A 12,201-nucleotide genomic window follows, 5' to 3' on the forward strand; every position below is an offset into this window, starting at 1 on the left:
ATTTGTCTAAACTTATAGCATGGGGACAGAAACAGAGTTATCATGGCTAGTTGGCAGAGATATTCAAATTAGGCATGAAAGGTACCATAACCAAAACGTGTAAATATTCATCAAAATTATAAACTTCTTTTGCTTTGTGCATAAACATAAAAAAAGAAAATTGCTTATTTTGTTAATTCATCAAGATATTTGGAAAAGCTGAAGATTATTGGCCATAGACATGTGTATCATATTTATAATGGTCCATAGTCTACAAAGTAGTATCATGCATGTAATTTTCAAGTTGTGCATTTTTGTGAGAATAAAATTGATGGAACTAATTGATATAAGGGACTATATTATTAATTATGTATTGTGTAAATATGTAGTTCTAGACTTCTAGTTTTATATTATAGATAGATAGATAGATAGATAGATAGATAGATAGATAGATAGATAGATAGATAGATAGATAGATAGATGTAGGTTTAACAACTTTCTATATGAAGGGTGACCTTGATCAATACATTTATCCAATTTAATAAATATTGTACGTTCAAAACTAACTGGGGTCTTGCATTTATCATACAATGTATTTTACTTCCTTAAGAGATACATTAGTTTTTCAATGAATCTAAAAAGTTGAATTTCTCTTATAATTAGAATCGGGGGGAATACTTTTTTTATCGACCTCTCGTTCTAAGGAGAATGAGCCCCGCGAGGTAAGTAAAGTCTTACAAAAGATTGTTCTCACGAGGAATCGAACTCGGGTTCTCTGAATAATTTTTCTAAGGGGATTCATTAATCACTCGAGCTCAATGTCTTGATACATTTTAATTTTGTTGGTGATGTTTTTATGGCTTTGTTGTCCTGCCAATTATTAATTTGGTTTTAAGCTGAAGAGCCGTTTGCAGTTTGATTAGATGATATTTCAAACAATAATCTCTCTTTCGATCCAAAGATACTTGTTTCTCATATGCAAGATCATATACCAAGAGTGTTTTTACTTTTTCTTTTTTTGGTTTGAAACAACACTCTTAAGAGTGTAGTGTAGTGGAACTAGAGATGTCAAAATGGGCTAGTCCGAATGGGCCGGCCCGCCAAGCCCGATTTTTTTCTGGGTTCGGGTTTTGAAAATCTTAATCCGAATTATTTTCGGGCTTTTTAGCCCGGCCCGACAAAGCCCGATTATTATATGGGCTAGCCCGAATGGGCCGCGGGCGGCCCGCAAGCCCGAAAAAATTAAAATTCAAAAAATAAAATAAAATATAAATAATTTGTTTTTGGATGATTTGAAATTAGTTTGTAATATAAATTATAAAACACCGTCCGCTACTTAAGTAGCAGATGAGTAAAAATAGGGCACCAAAGAAACTCGTAGGTAGCGGATGAGTAAAAATAGGACGCGCGAGAAACTCGTACATAGTGGATGACTAAAAATAGGGCGCGCGAGAAACTCGTAGATAGGGGATGAGTAAAAATACGACGCGCGAGAATTATTATATATATAGCGGATGAGTAAAAAATAGGACGCGCGAGAATTATTAATGTTATTTACATGGTTGAGTTTGAACACTAGAAGTAAAAAAAAAAAAATTTAAAAAAAAACCGGCCGGCCCGAAAGCCCGACTACCCGTACCGGGCCGGGCTCGGGCACTAATTTTGGTAGCCCGTTTTTTTATCCGGGTTTTTTAGCCCGGCCCGACGAAGCCCGAAGCCCGACCGGCCCGGCACGAAATTGTCCGGACCGCCGTTTTGATAGCTCTAAGTCGAACTATACTCGTAAGTCGTAACTTGCATGAAAGTAAAAGATAAAAATGCTGAACAAAATTGATAAATATAAGTGTAAATACATGTAAAATTTGATTAACAAAAGTTGATGCATCTCGTTAAAATTTTGAATTAGATACATCAATTTTTGTTGATTGAGTTTTTTTATTTTTTATATTTAGAAGTGTAGGTAATAATATTTATAGACTTAAACTACATTCTACATATATTTGAGGTGTTAATTAACTTAGCGGTAAAATTTTTGCCTTATAAGTTCAAAATTCAGACATAGATCAAATGCTTTCGAGAATAGTTGTAAAATATGTTGAGGCAAAATCCTAATTTGATGTTTTAAAGATAACAAACATCTTAATTATATTTTAAGTGAATTCTGATCTTTTTGTGATCTAACAAGTGCTCTTGAGTGATTAATATAGACAGGAACAAAAGCTCATTCATTATATATAACTACACTTAAATTGATTGAAAACTGCAAGTTTATGAGAATGATCAGAGAACATTCTCCAGTCTGCACTTTTTCTCACGTGCAAAGCTATACATCAACAATAAGCACTTAATTGATATCATCTGAACAAGAGACAAATAAGCACTTTTGCAAAGGACTTTATTGAAGAAAATCTCTACAGGATATAAGTCATTTAAAGCAAGGATTAAATGATAGCAAAAGAAAGCTTCCTATTTGGTCATGTTTAAGGAATAAACATGAACATGTCTTTGACAATTTATTTCTCAAGCTCACATGCTCTATTCAGAGATTATTTGAAGACATTTATGGACCAATGAAAAGGAGACAACAAGTTTGAAATGGTATTTCTCAAAGGACTTCATAAAATATATTTCACTATGATCTTGATCTACAATAAAAAGCTACTTGTACTTTTACAAGTACACATGAATAGTAAAAGGATAAGAAGACCAACTATCATCATATGATCATCATGAATATCTTGAGGCCCACGAAATCAAAACAAGCAATGCACATCTCTCTATTTGATCTAGGCCAAGAATCAGAAAATACTCTGGGAGAACGATCTAAGAACGTTCCAGAATCAAGCAGACTTTCTGCACTTGATCGAAAGATTCTCTCCAGCTGTATCCAGCTGTTGTAAATGATCTTCCAAGGCTTCAACAGTGCTTGTTCTTGGAGAACAAGTTCATACAGCTCAAAGATGCTCAACCTCACGCTCCTCATGACATCATCATTCTAAGAATGTTCTCAAGAAGCATCTTCTCTCTCATCAAATATTATTTGAACAATATTTGATATGATCTTTTAAAGGACTAACGGCTAGTCTTTGACAACACTCCAACCTGCTTGGAGACCACGAAACAAAGGACAAACAACATCTATAAATAGCACACTTGGGTGCTTTGAAGATTCAAGAGTTTCAACTACAAATATCAACATCTACACTTGTCTTTTTCGACCAAGTCATTAAACTCTTCCACTCTCACTCCAGCTCTCTAAACATCACATACTTGGATCAGTATATCATTGAGTGAACTGAGTGTATTCTTCTATTAGCTTCTCAACTTGATTTTCTCTTCATTTGAAAGCTTGTGATCCGAACAATTCATTGTAAAAGATTGGCTCAAGTCAATACGTAACTATTGATTGAGTGACACCTTAGTTTGTAGGACTGAGGTAGATATTAAGCTTGTAGGGCTTAAGGTTATTGATCTTGGTTTAGATCAAGGAGGTTTGTAATTTGAGATTACTAGTATCTCAAGATTATAGTGGATACTCACGGAGCGTGAGGAACTGGACGTAACCCATACTATTAGGGGGTGAACCAGTATAATTGTTGTGTGTTGATTCTCTCTTCCCTTATCTTTTAGTTTCTGCAAACACTAAGCACACAATTCACTTTGAATATGTTTTACTGCTAACCAGATCGTTCTGAGATCATTCTAACGCTTTCTGTTGAGTTATATTTTAAAAGGTAAATTTTAATAGGTTCACAATTCAATCCCCCCTTTCTTGTGAAAAACTTTGCTACTTCAAAATATTCATTAGTGCCACATTAATTGATAAATAAGAGTAAAACTAGGCATGAGCATCGGTCGGTTTCGGTCGGGTTCGGGCCGAAAATCACTAAATCAATAAAAACCGCAACCATTTAATTTGGACCCAATTCCGACCGTCTATATCTTCGGTTTGTTCGGGTTCGGGTCATACGGGTGGCGGGTTTAACGGGTCGGTTATTACGGGTTATATTGAAACTTTGTTTACATCTAAAACTCATCCATTCTCCAAAAATTCCTAATTTTCGAATTGTTTCGTACACAATGCAACAAAAGATAGACGAAGTAAATTAAAAAACAAAGAGGGTTGGATGCAGTTACTTTCTTTCAATATGTAGATCTAAAGACAATAAAATATCAAGTAAAAGAGACGTAATAACCATATTATTAATTATAAGTTTTGTAAAATATAACATTTTATCTTATATCAAAGATGGATAAAAAATAACAAAGAGAAGAGTATATGAGATTGAGAGGAAGAGAAGGAAAAAAATTAATTTGCATCTAATGGTTGTTCGGTCGGTTTCGGTTATGGAGAGATAGAATTTTAGAGACCCGCACCCGCCCGTATGCAACCGTTCATGCCCGATTTTTCGCAATTTGTTGACCCGAAACCCGACCCGCACCCGACCGAATGCTTCAATATATTGTCGGTTATATCGATTTCTAGTCGGGTCTCAGGTTCATGCTCACCCCTACAGTAAAACTACGTAAGAGGAACCTATACTAACACTATAACAAATTGTCACATTTTTTATCTACTAACTTGCATTTTACATCATATATTAACAATACAAAAATATGTAACTATCCTATTAACAAAGTTATAACCGAAAACTACTGGATCAATTGAGTTTTATATAAACCAATCGTGCGATTGTCTTCCAGCACTCTTTCTTTTTTTGGTCAAGTAGTTTAATGGCTAGAATTTTACTTGTTAAAGTGAAATAGTAGGAGTATCAGGATTCGAACCCCAATCCCTGTATTTTACATGCAATGTCCCTACCAACTGTGTTATGTTATTGTCTTCCATAACTCTCTTTCTAAGAAAATGTGTCTTCATGTACGTTCTTATAACTTGATTTTTTTTTTATATATCAATCAGCTAAGTTAGGACCACTACTTACTCACAGAAAGATAGATAGAGTTGTTTTTACTATAATACTGAGTTTAAATTTCTATTAAAAAAATTTCAAATTTATTGGATAAATGATTTTAAGGGAGAAAATGGCCAACAGCTTCCTGTTTAAGTTGAGTAGTTGTGTTTAGTCCAACATATCTTAATCAATGATCTGTGTTTTAGCTGATTTGGAATTTGTATATCTCAATATTTGTAGTTCCATTAATTGACAAATACTTGCATTTTAGCCAAGTGATCAATACACAACTAACTATTTTTGGATGTTAATAATGACTAGCTTTGTTGTCTTTTTTTTAAAAAAAAAATGGCTTTTTGCATTTCGGATATTTTATTTATGTTTGTGGTTAGCATGGCTCATATATGTAACTATGGCTTGATACATTTTTTAATTTTCTTTTTGTCTGCTCATTTAATTTGGTGTTGCTTTGTGGTTTTTATTACTAGCTTCTTGTGCATTGGATTCTAATTATGGTATATATTGTATGTATGTATATTAAGTCCTCCTCATTCCATTATACCTTACTTTGTGAAGAATAAAGAATACTACACTTTATATGTAAAATTGATTTTTTAAAGTCATTGTATGTTTAATATATTTGGTCTCTCAAAAAGGAAAGGCCGAGCTGTAGGTCACATGACCAACACCGAGTTGGTGGCTGGCTGGGCTTTTTCCTTGATCAAATTAAAGTAGATCAGCTCGTCGCCTTCTTGTTATCAAAAAGTCGGTCGAATCGGGCGAAACTTCGGGTGAAATAGGTAGATTATATAGACGGATGAAATAGGTAGATTATATAGACCATGTACATTAAATATACAATGAACTTAAAAAGTCGATTTTGCTTATATAGTGTCATGAAAGTAGTAATCAACAAGTAATTATTGTACAAACTCTAGTGATCTACATAGTTGGAATCCCATGAGAATCCGGCTTTTGATTGTCCTCATATACCTAAAAATTAGTCAAAGACTGAAAATTTAAAGTTTTTCACTGACAAATATTTGGTACCCTTCAAACTTTAAATTTAACAGAGGGCCTTGATGTTGTGAAAAAGAATTGAGCATAATTAAAGTGTGAAATTGTACCAAAAAAAAAAATTAAAGTGTGAAATAATTTGTTTTATAAAAAAGCAAAAGTCATAAAAGAAAAGAAAGTAGAGATTCTATAAATGAAGCTTTTTCTTGTAGATGAGCAAAGTGAGTTTGTTCATCATCATGCTTGTTCTGTTTGGATCATGTGTTTTTAATGTGCTCACTATACTGGCCACTTGTTAAATGAATTAATTGAACCCTACCAATTAAAAAAAGCTGTTCTACTTAAGTTTATGTAGTCTTCTATACCTTAATTTGTGTCATCTTACCAACCGACTTGTACTACTCTTTCATAAAATAATTAAGATGTACATTAACTTTAACTTTTTATATAGATAACTCAATAACAATCGGATGAGATAGCATAAGTCTATTATATGCAATCTAATATTTAAAATAACAATCGGATGAGATAGCATATAAGTCTACCTAAAAGAAGAATTTTATTGTTCATAGAAATTGTAGAGCAATTCTTTCATAGGCACAACCCCAAATAAATAATATTTAGATGCACATAGATAAAAATTTAAGGAAAAAGTTAACTTGTGCCCTTGAGGCACATTTTAATGAGATAAATGTGGAAATATGCTCTTGAAAATTGTGTAATCAACTCTTTTAACATTTAATATTTTGTATCATTAAATGCTAAATTTCTATATTTAGATATCTTAAGGGCACATGTTAACATGACCCAAAATTTAAATAGGTCATGTGCTCTTAAAGCAGTCTGTAAGTTTTTTTTTTTTTTTTTACCATTTCAATAGTATAACTTAATAATAATTTGTTGTGTTAAGCAATAATATTGCACTTAGGCCTTTATATCTTGTTGTAACAAACTAGTTAGTTAGAAAGTTTGTTGTACAAGTTAGTTAGTTGGTTAGGCCTTATGTTAGATTTGAGTCAATCATTGTAATCCCTATATAAGGGCACCTATTGATTTGAGTAATGCAATGAAAAATCTTTCCCTTTCTCTACAATTGGTATCTAGAGCCAAGAACCATTCTTCCCTTTCTTCTTGCAACTAACTGCAGTTAGTTACAACAAGTTGTTGCAACCGTTTCTTTCATCTTCTTCCTCCACCTTCACCGTTTTCTATGGCGGAACAAGGCTTTGTTCAACCATCCATCCCCAAATTCGAAGGTTACTATGATCATTGGGCTATGCTTATGGAGAATCTACTTCGTTCTAAAGAGCTTTGGACACAAATTGAAAATGGAATCATGGCTGCACCTGCAAATCCAACCGCTGAACAAACAAGATTGGCAAACGAAAGCAATATTCGTGACTTGAAGGTGAAGAATTACTTGTTCCAAGCAATCGATCGCACGATCTTGGAAACCATTCTTGAACGCAACACAGCTCGTGATATTTGGGAATCCATGCGTAGAAATTATCAAGGGTCTACTAGAGTGAAATGTGCACAACTTCAAACCTTGAGAAGAGAATTTGAAGTTTTAACAATGAAGGATAATGAGTCAGTTGAAGAGTACTTTGCACGCACTCTCACCATAGCCAACAAGATCACAGCACATGGAGAGAATTTGACTCAGGCATCTGTGATAGAAAAGGTATTGAGATCTATGTCTTCAAAATTCAATTATGTAGTCTGTGCAATAGAGGAATCACATGATGTAACAACAATGTCTATAGATGAAATTCAGAGTAGTTTAATTGTTCATGAAAAAAGAATGAAGGCTAATCTTGATAAAGAAGAAGAACAAGCCCTGAAAGTATCTAACTATGGTAGAGGTGCTAATCGTGGCAGAGGTGGTAGATCTAGCTCTAGGGGAAGGGGGAGAGGAAGACAAATTAGTAAAGAAAATATTGAATGCTTTAGATGTCATAAATTGGGACACTACCAGAGTGAATGCCCAAATTGGGAAGATGCAAATGCCAATTTTGCAGAGTTTGATGACAAAGAAGAGATCTTGCTTATGGCACAAGAAACTGATGACTCCAATAACAAGAAAGTAGTGTGGTATTTGGATTCAGGATGTAGCAACCATATGGTTGGAAACAAAGAACGGTTATTTGACTTTGATGACAGCTTCAGAGAATCAGTGAAGCTTGGTGATGATTCAAGAATGGCAGTGATGGGAAAAGGAAATCTCAAACTCAACATATGAAGTTTGTAGTGACTGTGCAACAGGCAAACAAAGCAGAGAAGCCATTCCAAAGAGCAACAACTGGAGAGCTAGTGAAAAGCTACAACTTGTCCACTCTGACATATGTGGGCCAATTAATCCAGCTTCAAATGGTGGTAGCAGGTATTTCATCACCTTCACTGATGACTTTAGTAGAAAAACATGGACATACCCTTTAGCTGCAAAATCTAATGCCTTTGAAATTTTTAAGAAATTTAAAGCATTAGTGGAAAAAGAGTCCAACTGCAACATTCAAACTTTGAGAACAGATAGGGGTGGAGAGTTCACCTCACATGAATTTAATGAATTTTGCAGCACCAATGGCATCAAAAGACAGTTAACTGCAGCATATACACCTCAGCAGAATGGTGTGTCAGAGAGGAAGAATAGGACTCTACTCAATATGGTTAGAAGCATGCTCAATGGAAGGAATGTACCAAAAAGATTTTGGCCAGAAGCAGTCATTTGGGCAACATATGTCATGAACAGATGCCCTACCTTGTCTGTCAAAGATATAACACCTGAAGAAGCTTGGAGTGAAGTCAAACCATCTGTGCATTATTTTAGAGTTTTTGGATGTCTGGCCTATGCTCATGTGCCAGATGTTCTGAGAAAGAAGCTAGACCCTAAAGCAAGCAAGTGTGTTCACTTAGGCATAAGTGAAGAATCTAAGGCCTATAAATTGTATGATCCAATTCAAAAGAAGATCATAATCAGTAGAGATGTGAAATTTGATGAATCAAAAGGTTGGATTTGGGATAAGAAGAATCAGAAATCTCAGAGTCAGATTGAAATTGCACACAGCAGTGATGAGGAAAACATAGCAGAAGATAATACAAATGATAGTGGTTCACAACAAGGTGAAATAGCAGATGAGTAAGTTGAAGATAGTGATGGACCAGATGAAGACACTGAGTCACCTATTACAAAATTAGGTCCAAGAATAAGAAAACCACCTGCATGGACTCAAGATTATGTCACAGAGCTGGAGAATGCTGAAAATAGTGACCTGCAGAACTTAGCTATATTCAGTGTTCAAAGTGATCCTATCACCTATGATGAAGCAGCCAAACACAAAGTATGGAGAGATGCCATGGATCAGGAAATACTGTCTATTGAAAAGAATGACACATGGGAATTACTTGACCTACCAACTGGAACCAAGAAAATAGGTGTGAAATGGATTTATAAAACTAAGTTCAATGAAAAAGGGGAAGTTGAAAAGTACAAGGCAAGATTGGTAGCAAAAGGATACAGCCAACAACATGGTGTAGATTATAATGAAGTTTTTGCCCCTGTAGCAAGATGGGACACCATAAGAACTGTGATTGCTCTAGCAGCCAGCAAAGGTTGGAATATCTTTCAATTAGATGTGAAGAGTGCCTTCTTACATGGTGAGTTAATTGAAGATGTGTATGTTGATCAACCTCATGGTTATCAGAAAGAAGGAAAGGACAAGGTATACAAACTCAAAAAGGCTCTATATGGCCTGAAGCAAGCTCCCAGAGCTTGGTATAGTAAGATTGAATCTTACTTTGTGCAAGAAAATTTTGAAAAATGCCCTCATGAACATACCTTATTTGTCAAGCAAACTGATCAAGGCAACATTCTAATTGTCAGTTTATATGTAGATGATCTCATATACACTGGTAATAATGAAGAGATGTTTGAAAGTTTTAAAGCATCCATGAAAAGCAAGTTTGCTATGACTGATCTAGGAAGAATGAGATACTTCCTTGGAGTAGAAATAAAACAAAGTGACAGTGGAATCTTCATCTATCAGCAGAAGTATGCTCAGGACATCATTCTTAAATTTGGAATGGAGAATTGTAACAAGGTGTGTAGTCCCATTGTGCCAGGTAACAGACTTATGAAAGATGAAAATGGAAAAACTGTTGATGCAACTGTGTATAGGCAATTGACTGGAAGCCTAATGTATCTTCTTGCTACTAGGCCAGATCTTGCATTCTCTGTGTGCCTAATTTCTAGATATATGGAGAGGCCTACAGAACTTCACTTAGCAGCAGCAAAAAGAGTACTTAGATACCTTCAAGGCACCTTGAATTTTGGTATTTTGTATACAAGAAGCAATGACTGTGAACTTAAGGGTTGGACTGACTCTGACTATGCAGGAGACATAGATGATAGAAAAAGTACTTCAGGCTATGTGTATATGTATGGAAATAGAGCAATATCCTGGTCATCTAAGAAACAAGCCATTGTCACTTTATCTACCACTGAAGCTGAGTATGTTGCTGCAGCATCTTGTGCCTGCCAAGGTGTATGGTTGAGAAGAATTTTGGAGCAGCTTAAGCAAACACACATGACTGGAACTACAATTCTCTGTGACAATACCTCCTCCATCAAACTTTCAAAGAATCCAGTTATGCATGGTAGATGTAAGCACATAGATGTTAGATATCACTTTCTCAGAGATTTGATCAAGGATGGAACTGTGGAGATGAGTTTCTGCTCATCACAGGATCAGATAGCAGATATAATGACCAAAGCATTGAAGCTAGAGACTTTTTGCAATTTGAGAATAAGGCTTGGAATGTGTGACTTGGTTGAAGTTACTTGAAGCTACATGATTAAAGCAGTTGTTTGTAATCTGGTTTTTTTAAGCAAATACAGATTAGGAGAGGTTGTTAAGCAATGATATTGCACTTAGGCCTTTATATCTTGTTGTAACAAACTAGTTAGTTAGAAAGTTTGTTGTATAAGTTAGTTAGTTGGTTAGGCCTTATGTTAGATTTGAGTCAATCATTGTAATCCCTATATAAGGGCACCTATTGATTTGAGTAATGCAATGAAAAACCTTTCCCTTTCTCTACATGTTGTGCCATGCATTAAAGTCTGAATGACACATACTATATTGGCAAATACTCAATGCAATATACAATTTTACATCGCATGAACGGAGACACACATAATGTATAGTAAATCTCAGTGCAACTATCATTTTGGATACCTTATAATTGATCAAGTAACATGTACGGGGTTAAATTCCCTAAAAAAATATATAAAATGTGCTGGGTTAAATGAGATATAGGTATAAGATAAGAGTGTTTAGATAGGTATATGATGAGAGTGTTTAGATGTGCCAACTTAATTGGGATATCTACTCAATCTTTGATGCCTAGATATCCTAACTTAAAGAAAAAAGTATTGAGACTTGGGGTCATCTACACTAAAAAAGTTATATTCTTAAACAACAAAAGAGAGTTTAATCTCATTTGTTTATTAATTCATTAGTCAATTTAAACAAAGATATGATTACTTATTTAAATTATATAAAATAAGTTTTTAAATAGACTAAGATATCATATCAAATTTTTAAAAGTTTAAACTGAGACCTAAAATAATCCTATAAATTTAAGGCATTGCAAAGCTTATGCTAACACTATTCTTAAAAGACACATATCATAAAGATTTGAATTGCTGATCTGTATATGTCAAAATTGTTTTCAATTGGTAAAACTCTCCCCCAAGAGTTTAAGTTGATATCTTTAGATTTAAATTAAGATCTCTATTAAACATGAAAAATAATGCTTACACTCTTTGAAACACTCTATTGACTAAAATTTATGAATTCCACCAAATTTATTTGAGACTTACATAATTTAGTGAGACCCATATAAATTTTAATCAATAAAAAAAATGTGTTAAAGAATGCAATGATAAATAACACTCTTCTAAACTTAAATAGACCCAAATTGAATCTTTTTATATATGAATTGTAACATGAACTATTACATGCTCAAAAGTTGTCCTACCTTAATCTCTAGTTTCACCCTCTTAATTAATTAAACATCGTCTAAAATTTTCATATGAAACAATTAACTCAAGCAACTATGTGTATATGGAAAAAGACTTTTCATTTCGAGTAAATCGAATATCTTCTACGAGTCTAACACAAAATTTCTTCTTTTGAAAATGCTAATATGTGCACAAGGGCCCACTAAGGAGTCGAACACGACCCAATATATAACATGCTAGCCTAATTAAGGCCACACATTCATGTTCAACGGT

Source organism: Trifolium pratense, linkage group LG4, assembly GCF_020283565.1.
Source record: "Trifolium pratense cultivar HEN17-A07 linkage group LG4, ARS_RC_1.1, whole genome shotgun sequence".
NCBI lineage: Eukaryota > Viridiplantae > Streptophyta > Magnoliopsida > Fabales > Fabaceae > Trifolium > Trifolium pratense.